At 41.5% G+C, this 15828-nt stretch overlaps 1 protein-coding gene across 3 annotated transcripts in view; it reads right to left on the bottom strand.

Moving 5' to 3' along the window:
• The window catches only part of ST7 (suppression of tumorigenicity 7), a 1957536-nt gene that overhangs the window by 1404201 nt on the left and 537507 nt on the right, over positions 1 to 15828 (bottom strand). The window lies entirely within an intron of this gene.

Raw genomic sequence — 15828 nt, 5'->3', positions numbered from 1 at the left:
AATATGAATAACGTAGACAAGAAATTACATAAATACATTGTGAAAGTCAGTAAAATCACTTACTTAGGGATAATCTTGTCTGATAATATTAAAGATATAACAACCCTTAATTAGAATAACAACTTAAATTTCATAAAACAAACTCTTAATAAATTGAATACATTTTTTTCACTATGGAAGTGGGACTCCGTAACCAAAATTATTATCCTTCCTAAAATTCTATATACAATACAATCTTTATCCTTCCCACTCCCAAAAGATACAAAAGAGCACAATTCTTTGTTTCTGAGATTTTTTATGGTTTCCTAATAAACATACATTGGCTTTAATCCATCACATTAGAGATTGGACACTGGGTGGTATTGGTCTTCCAGATTTAGAATTATATTCCTTATCCTCAGTTCTTAAGACAATAACTCCTTCGTTAAATTACAATTATAATGCCAAATGGAAATATATTCAGGGAAGTATTTGGTGTAAATCCAATAATTTAACAAAATTATATATTACTAATTAGCACTAATAAATTTCATTGGTTAGTAAAAGACTATTTTATAGAAAACAAAAACAACCAGTTAGCTCTTATTATATTAACATAATACCCTCCTTTAAAATTTCATTTTCTGGTACCCTGAATACAAGGCATGTATTTTCTTTACATTTCCAATTGCCTATACTCAAAATAGTATTAATACATTTAATTTAACAACAATCTCTACCTTTAAAGACAAAAACCTGTTATACTGGTATCAATTACTACACAGTGGGAAGTTATAACATGTTAACCATATCACTAATAAGTTTGAGTTAAGCAAAGATATGTGGTTAGAAATTCAAAACTGTAGACAATTAGTTGAACATAAGACTAATCTAATGCAACCAATAGTTAGAAATTCTTTCCCCACATTCATTTATTTACTCATTATGCTAATACATCAGAATATATTTGGAAAGGGACTTCTAGCTAACATAATAGACACTTAAGAAATCAACAGTATGTCACAGAGAAAGTTATTGGGATTATTTTAAACTTATCAACTCCACAAGAGTTAGATGATAAAAAAATAATACTCCAATCTTCAAAACAAACTACTACTTCATTAAGGTAGAGGATATTCTCTTGGAAGTTTGTACATGTAACCTGTATCACACCACATAAGGTTGAATTGATGCACAATAAAGACAAAGGATGCTGGAGATGTAAACTAAATATTAAAGCTGACTGGCAGAATATGTTTTACAAGTGCATAACATTTAAAACATATCAGGATAACATGAATTCTCTCTTACAGTCGGTTACAGTCTGTTTTTAATGATAAATTTATGCTGACCAAATCTGTTATTTTATTTAATTTAATACACCTAGTCCCACTTGTGTCACGAAAATAAAATACCCTGTTTTACGGAGTATCTTAACATTAGCAAGAAAAGTCATCACCAAGAAATGGAAGAATCAGACTACTCCTACTCTGAAGGAATGTGTACACTTGGCAACTGGTCTGCCATCTTGAACTTATCACAATCAAGATGAGAACATCTAGAATCACATCTTCATATAATATATGGTTGAAATTCAAAGAACTGCTGGATAAACAGATTTCAATTAACTAAAAACTACTTATCATAAACAGATTTCAATTAACTAAAAACTACTTATCACATTTCTTTTTCTGTTTAAAAATCTTTGTTTTATAGTACACTCCATTGTACACAGTTCTTTTAATTGTTCTTTTTGATATGTACATTTGTTTTATAATATTTCTATCATATATTGTTTTGTTGTTAAAATTTTCAATAAAAACTGAGAAAAAATACATAATACTGAATTTTCACATATGAAGATCTTTGTTCTCAAAGATGACACAAACTAACTTCACACTAATCATTTGAATGAACAAAGAAATCATGTTACGAAACAGTCACAGATGTGTTGTTATACATTGTCTGAGTTTAAAAAAAAAGTTTCCTACTTAAAGATTACAATAAAAGAAATCTCTTTTTTAACTGTACTGCCAACATTTTACATCGCCCTTCCCTCAGAAGCCCTTAACCAGAACTCAGTTTTATGGCTAGCTAGACTAACAGCTTAGATTTTCCCAGTAATCAATCAAGAATTGGAGAGGAGAAGACTCGTAAATCCCATAAACAATATAAATGAATACTGAAAATGCTGCACTGCTTCATTTTCATACTGTGTGGTCACAAAGGATTATGATGAAAAACATTTGTGTTTTTAAAATAATAGACCGTGCATTTGTAACACATGATTGATGATCTGTACTCTGAGTACGACAGCCACATTGGTGATAGCACTTGACAATCTGCAAATGAAATTATTTTGCTGTGAAGCAATTCTCTGTCTTTCTTCCAAGCAGTCATGCTTGAATACATACAGTGGGGGTCCAGAGCACCTCTCCCAATCAGTTTACATATGCTCAAACCAATTTTCTAATCAGCTGTATCTACAAGGCTTAAAAATCAGTAAAAGTTCTACTGCAAAAAGTGATGGGTTTAAACCTTACATATGCTCAAACCAATTTTCTAATCAGCTGTATCTACAAGGCTTAAAAATCAGTAAAGGTTCTACTGCAAAAAGTGATGGGTTTAAACCTTATTTTGTATATGAAATTATGCAATATGTCCAGACTTCCAGAGAGCCAATAACCTGTTGTCACTGAATATATAGAATATTTGGTAAGTAAATTTTTCTGCCTTTTTGCTTATGTTTTGGACAAATACTGCTGGTTTACACTCAACTATTAATTCCATGGAGTGTTTTAGAGGGGAAGAGTTTGTAGTTCATCAGAACAGGCCGGTTGTACTATGGCCTCCATGCCTAACTTTTTTTTGTTTTGCACCCTTTCTTAGGAAAAGGAATTCTATGTTTCCATGGGCGGGTATGGGAGGATGGGGTTCATGACATAATGCAATGTGGTCAATGAGCAAACAAGTAGCCATTTAAATGCTGCTTGTGACTATGTTGTACATGTGACATGAAAAAATGATCTTCTGCCTTCTACCTCCCACCAGGAAAAAGTAATGGTGTTGGCAGTTTGTCCCAAGTGCAGTTAGCCTTCAATGCATTTTTTACATTTTTTTACTTGTATTTTTTATAAAACATAAGAGAGCACATCAATCCAATAAAGCACACCAATAAATACAAATGCAGTGGTAACAAAAAACAGAAGTTATGTACTCATCATAGTGTTCCATCTGTGTTGTCTATTTCTGATCTTCCTCAACTTATGGGGTTCAGAACCAATCCTCAAATCTGATTTGCCAGCTGTTTTACAGCTTGTGGATACAAGTTTTCGAGCTCTGCCCTTACCCACAATGCAGCAGTCCCCCCCTCATTCCCCAGATCTTGTTTGCAGCTTCTTATTGTATGACACAATAAATTTTATAGCTTTAAGATGGAAAGTCACTATCTGGAGCTGAAACAGAAGGAACTTTGATTCCTACAATGTTTTCCTGTTCTTCCTGAAATCAAGAGAAAAGGGGTAGGGGGCAGGAGGGAGGGGAGTTGAGGATAAATGAAAATGGACAACACATATGTAATGTTGTGAGTACACAATTTCTTTATCTGATGTTGTCAATTTCTTTTCATTCCTCAACATAGGGCAGTGTCCACAGCTACCTGAATACCAAGTGGACTCTAAGGAAGGATATTCATGACCACTGTAGAGCCGAAAGCTGCTCTTCCCCTAGAGACCGGATCCAATTTGTATTGAGTAATAAAGGTATGAAGAGTAGCCCAATTCGCAGCTGCACAAATATCATCCATGGAAGTTCTGGATAAAAAAGCTGATGAAGTTGCCATGGACCTGGTTGAATGGGCTCTTAAAGGCTTTGGCAAAACCAGACCAAACTTTTTATAGACTAAGAAAATGTAATCTGTCACCCATTTTGATAAAGTTACTTTCAAAACTAGTTGAGCCAATTTAGTTTCTGAAAAAGATACAAATAATTGATCTGATTTTCTAAATTTCCCTGATCTGTGTAGATAAAAACGTAATTATCTGTGAACATCTAATAAGTGCAAAATGCATTCACCTTTGTTGGAAAAATCTGGAAAGAATACAGGAAGGTTGACAGTTTGATTAATGTTAGATCCTGACACTACCTTAGGAAGGAAGGACTGGTTCTTAAGAACACCATATCTTTATGAAAAACTATAATAGGGAGACCTAGAAGATAAGGCTTGAAGTTCTGAAACTCTTCTTGTCGATGTTGTGGCTATGAGAAATATAGTTTTCCACGTCAGAAATCGCAATTCACATTTTGCAGCCGGTTCAAATGGACTCTGAGTTAGGGCCTGTAACATTAAATTCAGATCCCATGGTCGAGTAGGGTCCTTGAGAGTTGGTTTGAGTAGAAAGGTTCCTTTTATAAAAGCCTTATAAAGACGTGAAGAAGCCAAAGTAGAATTTTCAACTTCAGTATGGAAATTGGAGATGGCAGCTAACTGAACCTTGACCGTAGAGGGACTAGCCCCTTCATTAAAGATATAAGCCAGGAATTCTAGAATTTTATATACTGGTGCTGAAAAAGGATCCACTGTCTTGTGCCCAAAGGACAAATCTTTTCCATTTGCTCTTGTATAGTGGATGTAAAACATTTATACACCCCTGTTAAAATGCCAGGTTTTTGTGATATTAAAAAATGAGACCACAAATCATTTTAAAACTTTTCCCACTTTTAATGTGACCTATAACCTGTACAATTCAATTGAAAAACAAATCTGTTAGGGGAAAAAATATAAAAAATAAAAAAATGTACAATAAGCTGGTTGCATAAGGGTGCACATCCTTAAACCAACACTTTGTTGAAGCACCTTTTGATTTAACTACAGCATTCAGTCTTCTTGGCTACACACCTGCCATCAATTAAAGAGACTCTGATTAACCTCAAATAAAGTTCAGCTGTCCTAGTAGATTTTCCTGACATTTACTCAGTTGCCTGCTACATCAAAACCATGACTCGTAGAGAGCTTACTAAGCATCAAAGGGATCTCAAGTTGAAAGGTATCAGTCAGGAGAAGGGTACAAAAAAATTTCCACAGCATTGGATATACCATGGAACACAGTGAAGACGGTCATCAAAAAGTGGAGAAAATATGGGACAACAGTGACATTGCAAAGAACTGGACGTCTCTCCAAAACTGATGAAAAGACAAGACGTAAATTGGTCAGGGAGACTGCCAAGAGACCTACAGCTAAACTGAAGGAGCTGCAGGAATTTCTGGCAAGTACTAGTTGTGTACTACATGTGACAACAATCTCCCATATTCTCCATATGTCTGGGCTATGTGGTAGGGTTGCAAGACGGAAGCCTTTTCTTACACAGAACATCCAGGCCCGACTAAAATTTGCAAAATACATTAAGTCTCCCAAAAGCATGTGGGAAGATGTTTTATGGTCTGATGGAACCAAGGTTAAACTTTTTGGTTACAATTCCAAAAGGTACATTTGGCGGAAAAACACTTCACATCACCAGAACACCACCATCCCTACGGTGAAGCATGGTGGTGGCAGTATCATGCTTTGGGATTGTTTTTCTTCAGCTGGAGCTGATGCTTTAGTCAAGGTGGAAGAAATTATGAACAGTTCCAAATACCAATCACTTTTGGCCCAAAACCTTCAGGCGTCTGCTAGAAAGCTGAAGATGAAGAGGAAGTTGACTTTTGAACACAACAATGACCCCAAGCATACATCCAAATCAACAAATGAATCGCTTCACCAGAAGAAAATTAAAGTTTTGGAATGGCCCAGCTAGAACCCAGACCTAACTCCAATAGAAAATCTGTGGGATGACCTGAAGAGAGCTGTGCACTAGAGAAGCCCTCGCAATCTGACAGATTTGCAGTGCTTTTGCAAGGAAGAGTGGGCAAATAATGCCAAGTCAAGATGTGCCATGCTGATAGACTTCTACCCAAGAAGACTGAATGCTGTAATTAAATCAAAAGGTGCTTCAACAAAGTATTAGTTTAAGGGTGTGCACACTAATGCAACCAGCTTACTGTAGTTTTTTATTTTTTTATATTTTTACCCTAACAGATTTGTTTTTCAATTGAATTGGAAAAAGTTTTGAAATTATTTATTGTTGCCTCATTTTTTTATATCACAAAAACCTGTCATTTTAACAGGGGTTTGTAAATTTTTTATATCCACTGTACATCCTCCTAGAGGAAGCTTTGTGGGAAGATAGAATAATGTGTCGCACTGGAGAAGAGAGCTTTGTCTGACGGACTATCAGCAGAATTGGAAAAACCATACTGTCTGTTTTAGGCCCAAGATGTCTGGGTGAGTCATGTCTGTTGGGTGTGACAGAAGGTCTGAAACTGGATCCAGAATCCAAGCTAGGTAAATTAGATGAGGCCAAAGGAAGGGAAACCAAATCTGACAAGGCAAAAAAAGGGCAATGAGGATAACTTTGCTCTTTATTCAGGATGCTTTCTGTAAGAATTTGGGGGTTGGGAATAAGCAAAGAGAAGACCTGGGGGCCAGTTGTGAAGAACAGCGTCTCTCGGTGACTCCCTCTATGGAGGAATTAGGGCAAAGAACCTATTGCATTTGTTGTTCAGGGGAGATGCAAATAGGTCGCAGCACGGTTGGTCCCATTGGCAGAATATCATTTCCACTACTTTTTTTGTTGAGAGGCCATTTGGTAGTAATATGGACCTGCTGAACTTGTCTGCTATCAGCTTGGATTTCCCTGATATGTGTGTGTTGCTATCAGAAATCAATTTGAAGAGATCGCCCACTGCCACACACTCACAGCTTCTCGACATAAGGGGTAAGATCTGGTTCTTCCTTGTACCGTACTACAGACATGTTGTCCTTTTGAATCGCAATAGTTCTGGAAGGCAGAGAGTCTTGGAATGCCTGCAATGCTAGAAGAACTGCTCTGATTTCCAGTACATTGATATGCAAGTTGGCCCCTTCAGGGGACCATGTGCCTTAAACAGTCTTCCCCAAGAAATGCCCCTCAACCTGATCTGGGAAGTATCTGTGGTCAATGTGGCCTTGGGCTGAGGGAGGATGAATGGACGATCCTGCAATATATGACCTGAGGGAATCCACCAAACCAGGCCTGAGTTATGCTGATCTTGGAGGAAATAGGTTGATCTAATATGGACCACTGGGTTGCTAACATCCAATGGAGAATTCTCATGTATCTTGTTTGTGGAATTAGAACTACTGCCGCAGACATCAGTCCCAGGGTCTGTAATATCTTCCAAGCTGGCAATACTGATTTCCTGAGTATCCTTCTGACCTACGAACTCTAATGTTTGAGACGGCTGAAGATGAGATTTGTTATGGTTGACTGCAATGCCTAGACTGGAATAAGTCAAGCTTCTATCAGCAGATGCTTAGTCGAGGCGGTTAGAACCCAGTCATTAAATATAGAAACACTCAGAATCCCTGCAGTCTGAAGTGAGCTGCTATTACTGCCATGCATTTGGCAAATACCCTGGGGTTGTGGTGAGACCAAAGGGCAGTACTCTGAACTGGTAGAGACTGGCTCACAGATGGAAGCGCAGATATGTCCTGGACCATCTGTTCATTTTTATGCAATAGTATACATGCTGGAGATCTACTGAGCACATCCAGTCATGCTTGTGCAGGAGGGGCAAAATGGACTGAACTATGACCATCCGAAACTTGGTATGCTGAACGGACTTGTTCAGAATGGTGAGATCAAAGATTGGTTTGCAGTCCCCTGTTTTCTTTGGCACTAAAAGGAATCTTGAGAAAGTTCCAGATCCTGTCTGGCCTGGGATGACCTCTTGGATTACTCTTTTTTTCTAGCAGCTTTTAAATTTCCAAGGCTGCAGTTTTCTTTTGATTGGGTGGGACATCAGGAATTTTGTTTTGTAACAGCGGTGGTAGGGAAAAGGGAATTATATAACCTCTGGAAATAATCCTCTGCACCAAAGTATCTTTTATATCTAGCCAGGCTTATTGCTGCAGGAAAAAGCGTCCTCCCCCGACTGCCTCCGGAGGTGGACAATTGGTCCTCTTTTAGGAGCACTGGTAGGGTCTCTCAGAATGAATCTCTGGACCCCTGGTTTTGCAGATCTCCTCTGCCATGTGGGTAGCATCTCCCATTTGAGTTCCACCCTCTGCCCCTGGAGGAACTCTCGCCACATGGATCATGGAATGGACCCTGGGATTTCCTGAACCCCATATTTCGACCATGTTGATCCCTTGAAAAGGTTCTTTAAGGGATCAAAAATGTATACCTACAGCAGACAAGGTCCTACCACCCTGCCTGTACCTGGAGTGTGTGTCTTTCATCTTAGGGTCGAATAACCAAAGGGAGTACTGATGAAGGATGACTTGAAGGGTTCCGTAAAATCACACACATGCATCCAGGCATACCACCTGATGGAAATGCTTGAACCCATGACTCTTGAGGCTCCTTTAGCTGCATGTGAAATAAGGCTCATAGACGAGCTTGAAATAGACAGAAGGGTCACCAAGTGTGAAGCAATAGAAGACTCTGCCTCAGAAGTCCTAGTTCCTGAGAGGGATTTTGAGAGTTCCTTGATCAAATCCCTCTGTAATCTGTTAAAGTGTGCCAAGTAATTTAGGGACTTCAGTGCAATGGTCACTGATGCATACATACATATGCTTCCCAAACCTGTCTAGTGCCCTAGACTCCCTGTTAGGAGGATGAACAGAAGAACTCTGTTCCGCAAGTTTTTTTTTTTTTTTTTTTTTTTGTGGCTGCTGCCATGACCATAGCATCCACTGGTACTCCTCCATTCCAAAATTCCCTTCTCTTTGGTGGTGGCAGGATCCTATCTAGTCTCTTGTGGATCCACTCTACGGAATCTGGTTCCTTCCACGTCTGCTGACAGAGCAAATCAATGAGCTCATCAGCAGGCAGAGTCACCCAGGAAGTAGCTGTCCAGCATCAAATATCTCCAGGAATACAGATTCCTCTTGTGATGGGCTGTTGGTAGAGCATCGACCCCTCTGTTTCAGGATTTCTAGAATGTCTCCAAAAGAGACGTCATCGGGTGATGATTTTGGGGACACTTCCCCTTCATCAAAATCAGTATCTTCCATGACTGACTCCTCAGGGGAGTCCAAGCAGCTCCTCTTGCACTTCCTCTTCCTAAGGACTTCTTAGGTGGGTTGCTCCTCTTGCACTTCCTCTTCCTAAGGACTTCTTAGGTGGGTTGGTCTGGAGAAGCTGAAGAGATAATTATGCCCTATAGGGTCACCTGGAGACTTTGGGCTGGCTGCTCCTGTGGAGTAGAATGTTGAGGATCACAACACAAAGACATCTGAGAACCAGAGGGAAGATCCGAGGGTAGAGGAACCATCTGATCTCTAGAAGAAAATACTCTACCACCTCTAAGACAGAATGTTTCTGGGGAGAAGGAAACAGTCAGTGCTTCTGGATTAATCAGAACCAAGCTATCAAATGCCGAGGCTTCAAGGGGCAGAGACGGCTACGACAACTTCAGAGTCAACTCTAAACCTTCAGATCAGACAACGATGCTTCAGGTTCGAGAGTCATCTGGCTCTGACACACTCAGAGAAGACAAATGCCACGGTGGTGCAGCGGTAGCAGTGTTGTCTCACAGCAAGAGGTTCTCCCATTTTGATTCTCGGCTTGGGTTGGGAGTGCCTTCTGTTTGGACTCTGCATGTCCTCCCCGTGGTCAAGTGGGCATTTGAAAGACATGCGCTGAATGGGCATGCCTTCTTTGAAGGTTGGGCATCGGGCTGGCAACCCAACACCATAAAAACCAACTGCCGATCATTAGCGGACCGGAGTTCCGCTGTGGCGACCCCTAACCAGGAAAAGCCGAAAGACAAACTACAACACTCAGAGAAGACATCAGATCTGAAGATTGAGGTATCTTTGGATCTGAAACAGATAACTCCAGGGGTCTTGGATCAGATGGCTCTGAAACCGAAGGATGGATTGGAGAAGGGCCCAGAACTGGTGGGGTTGTATGAGTAGAGCTTTCCAGACCCACTAAGGTAGGAGCCAGGAGAACTCCCATCTAAATCTGTGTCAAAAGAAACTTCCTCATCATTCTGTCCACATCTGCTTCTGTAAGACTTCTGGGCAAACAGGAAGAGGCTATGGAGGGAAATCAGCATCTTTCCAAGAAGGGCAATAGGAGCAGAGAGGGTACTGGATCCAGGAAAGATGCATGCCTTGTCCTAGATAGATGTTTAGGCTCTGAATGGGTTGGATCCAAAGAGACAGATCTGGTGTATGACGTCACTGGATCTGAAGATTTGTGTGTCAAATCCAAAGTTTTTTGGGTCTTCTTTTGAGGTTCAGAGGTCGGATCCAGAGAAGACTGAGCAGAGCTGAGATGTTCAGAAGGCCTCTTTTTTGTCTCCTTTTTCTCATGTTTGAAGGCTTGGGGTCTTGTCAGTGATTCTCCAAAGGCTGAAGGAAGAAGGCCCTTAAGCATTAATTTGTTTTTCCTGTCAATCAGTGCTCTTTGGTTAAAAGTTTTACAAATGGAGCATGAAGCTTGCAAATGTTCCAATTCCAAGCAATACAAGCACAGACTATGGGCATCAGATAATGACATCTTATGTCCAAATTTGCTGCACTTCTTAAAACCTGACAGTTTATCTGCCATAAAAACAATAAATTACAGCTATAGCCACAGTACAACAGATTAAGACAATATGCCTGGATAAGAAGAAAAAACTACTACAAGTACTACTACTGTTTTTTTTTTTTTTTTTTTTTTTTTTTTTTAATTAGAAATAGAAAGAAATACAGGTACAAACAATGGGATTTAAGAAATACCGACTAGCAGCAGGGGAAAAATTACCAACTATGATAAATTAAGAATTACTCATAGTAAAAAAAAAAAAAAAAAAAACTATTAAAAGGAGGAAATAAAAAGTACTGATAAGCAGTAAGTGACTAAGAACTCCCAGCAATAAGAAGAATGAGGTATGAAAAATGTAAAGGAGGATAACAGATAAAGGTTTGAAAGTTATAAGAAAAAATATAAAAACTTATCTTTTTTTTAAAAAGGCAAACTCAAGAGCTGTAGCAAAGTACAGTTGTGTACACTTACCATAAATGTAGATGTTAGAGTGTAAGTTGCAGTCATCACACTTGGGTTATCCTGCCAGGGGTAGCCCGCAGTCGGCCTGAATACCAGAGGCTTAGCATTTCTGCGTCGGTTGCTGTCGCTTCAAGACTGATGTCAGGTCATCAGTGGTATAAAAACAGGCACCCAACCCCATTACATCAGTTTTTCTTGCCCCAAATGTCAGGAGCCCCCAAACAGGGAGCTAAGTTATGGTGGAAAAACACCGCCAGCAAAAAGTAAATACCAATAGCCCTGTAAGGAGTGAGGAAAAGAGAGAGAGAGAGAGAGAGAGACAAGGGGACTGGAGGGTGGGAAACCAGGACTGGAACAGTGAATACACTTGAACATTTACATTTGTGGTAAGTGTACACAACTGTACTATGTTCTTCGTGTTTCACTGTTGCAGTCATCACACTTGGGTTGATTCCCAAAGCTGAAGAATGGGTGGAGGCACTCAAGAACAGTCGGGGCTGGCTAGTATGGCCTGCAGGACTGCGGTTGCAGATCCTGCCCTGGATTTGGAAAAGATAGGCAGGTGGTAATGCTTGGTGAAGGTATGAACAGAACTCCTATTTGCAGCTTCCAGAATGTCCCTGGTAGGGACTCCTCTGAGAAAGGCTGTAAAGGTTGAAGTTGCCCTAGTCGAATGTGTTCTGACCCCTTGAAGGGGTGGTTTCCCATGGTGTTTGCAACAGTAATGGATATAGTGTGCTATCCATTTGGAGATGGTTTGTTTTTTTTATGGCCTTGCCCTCTGTCCCTGGTGCAAAGCTGACTAGTAACTGATCAGATTTCCTAAAGGGCTTAGTCCTATCAAGGTAGAATCTGAGCTGTCTGTGCACATGTAAAGAGTGTAGGATCCTTTCCCCCTTATTTTGAGAATTAGGGGAAAAAGGTGGGCAAATGAATAGATTGGTTGAGAGCCACACTGGGCATCACTTTAGGCATGAAAGTTGGATTAGTCCTGAGGGAGACCCTGTTAGCATGAACAATAATGAAGGGTCCTACAGCAATAAGTGCTTGTCGCTCAGACACTCTTCTAGCTGAAGTGATGGCCAGAAGCAAGGCTGTTTTCCAAGAGAGGAATTTTAACTCTGCTGATGCTGCATGCTCAAAGGGGGTAGTGTGAGCTTTTCCAACACAAAGTTAAAATCCCAAGCATGGGTAGGGGCTCTTCTTGGTGGCCTTAAGTTATTAGCCCCTCTCAGGAACTGCCTGATGAGAGGGTGTGAGAAGAGAGGTGGCTCAGTGCTGTAATGAGCAGAGATGGCAGAGGCATGGATCTTAATGGAACGGAAGGATAGGTCCCCATGGAGTAGAGGTCTGCTAGGTAATCCAAGATGAGAGGTAAGGAGGGCTGTGCTGGACCCACTCCTTTAGTGTGGATCCAGGAACAATACCTTTTCCACTTGTCAGCATAGGATTTTCTTGTACTGGGTCATCTGGCTTCATGTATGACATCCAGTACCTGTTTGCTTAGACTGGCCACTGGAGGAGAAGTCAAGGAATAAGCCAGGCTGCAAGGTTCAGGGTCTGCAATTGCAGATGCAAGAACTGTCCCTCCTGCTAAATCAGGAGAGTTGGGATCTGGGGAGGTGCCATGGAGGCAACGGTAACAGACTGCACAGTAGTGGGTACCAGTGTTGGTGTGGCCAGTCTGGGGCAATCAGGATTGCCCTTGGTCTTTTCTCCTTTATCTTGAGTAATACTCTTGTAAGAAGAGGTAGAGGGGGAAATGCATAGATTGAGACGTTTGCCCACTGGAAGGATAGGGCATCCACTTTCCAGGCCCTGCTGTAAGGTTCCCCGCTACAGAATTTGCTGAGCTGGTGGTTGTAGGGGGAGGCAAATAGGTTCACCTTCGGGATACCCTATTTCTGGGTCACAAGGCTGAAGGTGTTGTGGCTTAATTGCCACTCGTGTGGGTCTAGGAGATTTCGGCTTAAATTGTCTGCCAGAGAGTTTTGGTTGCTTGGCAGGAATTCAGCTTGCAGGTGAATATGCATGGCTGAGGCCATGTTCCACAGGGTCATGGCTAGCCTGCAGAGTGGGTTCGCCCCCTGCTTATGTAACACATCACTGTGGGGTTGCCAGTTTTGATTAGTAGAGGCCCCAGGGAGAGTAGGGATCTGAAAAGGTTGGCACCAAAGACTTAAGTACGACTGAAGTTTCCTCATATGCAGTCTGTCATATGGAATTAGTAGAATGCAGGAGGCCCACTGGGTTCTGGTGGCCATTTGAGAGAAGTAGCCTGGCAGATTGGCTTGTTTTTCTGGAGTAAGGAATGCCATCTGGAATGCTGTGTCCAAGCTTGCTCCCAGGAATAAAATGTTTTGACTGGAGACTAGTTTGTATTTCTTTTCGTTGATAGTGTACCCCAGGGAGGTTAAAAGGTCCTTTACAAACGTCAGGTGCTGCAACAGCTTTTCCTGACTGTCTGCCTGAATCAGGCAATCGTCCAAGTAGGGGTAAATTTGAATATTTCTGTCTGCAATAGGCAATAGCTAGAGCCAGGCATTTTGTGAAAGCTCTGGGAGCAGTGGACAAGCCAAAGGGAAGTGCAGAGAACTGATAATGCATAGATCCCGCCCTGAAATGTAGATTCTTCCTGCAGGAGTCCCGATTGGGATGTGCAGATAGGCCTCCTTTAGGTCTAGGGCGGCTAACCAGGCATATTTGGACAGCATAAGGAGAAGCTGCTGTAGGGTGAGCATTTTGAATTTTGGTACCACCAGGAAGGTGTTTAGAATGGATAGAGCTAAGATGGGCGCAGGTGCCCTCTTTCCTGGGTACCAGGAAAAGTCTGGAATAAAAACCCTGGCATATCTGTTCTGTAGGAACAGGGTGAACTGCCCTTATGGAGAGCAGGAACTGAACTTGGTTTTGTGCCTCTGCCCTCTGGTTTGGAGGAAGGTCTGGGAACCCTTTTGGTGTTGGCAGCGTGTGGAAATAAAATTTTTACCTCTGGGATACTATGTTGAGGACCCACTGATCATTGGTGATGGATGTCCAGTTTTTTGCATGTTGGGCAAGTTTTCCTCCTAGGGGCACGAGCAATTGGGCAGAAGTGAAGGGAGGAGTTGAGAAGTCATTGTGAATTCTTTCCATAAGGGGGTTGCTTAGCACTCCCTGTTTTAGAAGTGGAGGTACTCCATTGCTTAGATCTCTGCATACCCTGAGACTGTAGTCTGGGAGGTCTGTTTCCCCTTTGAGGTGGCCTTGAGGGGGCTGGAAAGGACCAATGTTTTGATGGGCAATGCTTACTGAATCTTGGAGGCTGCACTTTCAAAAAATCTTTGACTGTCTGCATAGACAGCCTTTTCTTCCATCTTTTTTACAACCTCTTCTGCTTTGGTGCCAAACAGATTGCCCTTGTTCAGAGATGCGTCCAATAATTTTGATTTGACATGGTCTGGCAAGGTCTGCTCCTTAAGCCAGGCATGCCTTCTAAGTACAGAACCTGTGACTGCTGCCCTGCGAGATGCTTTTAGGGCGTCAAACCCACATTGCAGGGTATGCTTGCTGACTTGGCTTGCAGAATACATAAGCTCTTGTAATTCTTTATTTTTTGCACAGTCAGGGAAGGTAGATAATTTTTGCTTAACCGGTTCCATAGTATGCTGCTGGTATTTCAGCATGTGGAACTGACAATTTAATGCTCTAAAGGCAAGAGTTGCAGAGGTATATACTTTTTTACCCCGTCTAAAGCTCAGCAATCCCTGTCAGACAGGGGGGTGGGATTCTTAGCTGTAGTTGCTTTTATTCCTTTAGGTCCTTGGGAGATGACCTCTGGGTCAGCAATAGGATTTTTGAAGAGAAATTTGTGTGAATCAGGGACTCTGTAGTACCCGTCAGGTTTCTTGGGAGCAGGGGGTAAAGTATCAGGAGTTAAACTGGATTCCATAAAGACATCATCCACAACATCCAGAACAGGAGGGATAGCCAAGGGTCTGTGCTGTGGCAAATCTAAAAATTCCCCGAGTCTCTTTTTGGACTGGGGATAATCCTGGCATTCCCAAAGGAAATGCTCTCTCAAAGTATGTAGGGTTTCACCAAAAGAAAAATCCTCTGAAGGGGAGGCAGAAGGAATGGATTCTTCTGCATCTGAATCCTCACAGGCAGATAAGGGCATGTCTTCATAATCAGAAACCTCAGAGTCGTCGGACTCTTGGTCAGATAAAGCTGTTGGGGACAAGTCTCTTTCTTTTGCCAAGGGAAGGCTGGCTTCCCCTAATCAGCATGATAAGGTCCTGCCACCATTTTAAGCATTTGTGATTGTGGCAAGGAAGCAGGCGCTTGAGTTAAGCATTTGTGATTGTGGCAAGGAAGCAGGCGCTTGAGTTAGGGTCGTCGTTTTTTTAGGCATAGCTCTTACTCTTGGCCTTAGAAACTCGGTAGTTTTAGAAAGAACTGAAGACGCAAAAGAAGTCGGTTTGTGTCGAATATCGGTAGTGCAAAGAACTTCCTCAAAAACCAGTGCCTGCACAGCGGATATGGACCCATCCAAGGTAGAGACATCTACAGGTTCCGTAGTCAAAGAACAGTCTCGCGGCATACTTCAAACGGGTCTCGGTAGTGGCCTGCGAATCCATCGAAGTGGGCATCAGGGGCTGCGACAGTGCCTCACTGAGTACCGGTGAACTGGCTACTACCTTAATGGAAGCGTTGTCAGCAGTTTTGGACCTGTGCAGTCTGTCTCTGTCTTTATCCTTACGTTTTTTCGGAAGATTGGTAGTT

The sequence above is a fragment of the Protopterus annectens genome, chromosome 11.part0 (assembly GCF_019279795.1).
Source record: "Protopterus annectens isolate FY-2018-M chromosome 11.part0, PAN1.0, whole genome shotgun sequence".
NCBI lineage: Eukaryota > Metazoa > Chordata > Ceratodontiformes > Protopteridae > Protopterus > Protopterus annectens.
Note: the sequence above shows the minus strand (reverse complement) of the source record. Positions and strands in the feature narration are given on the sequence as shown.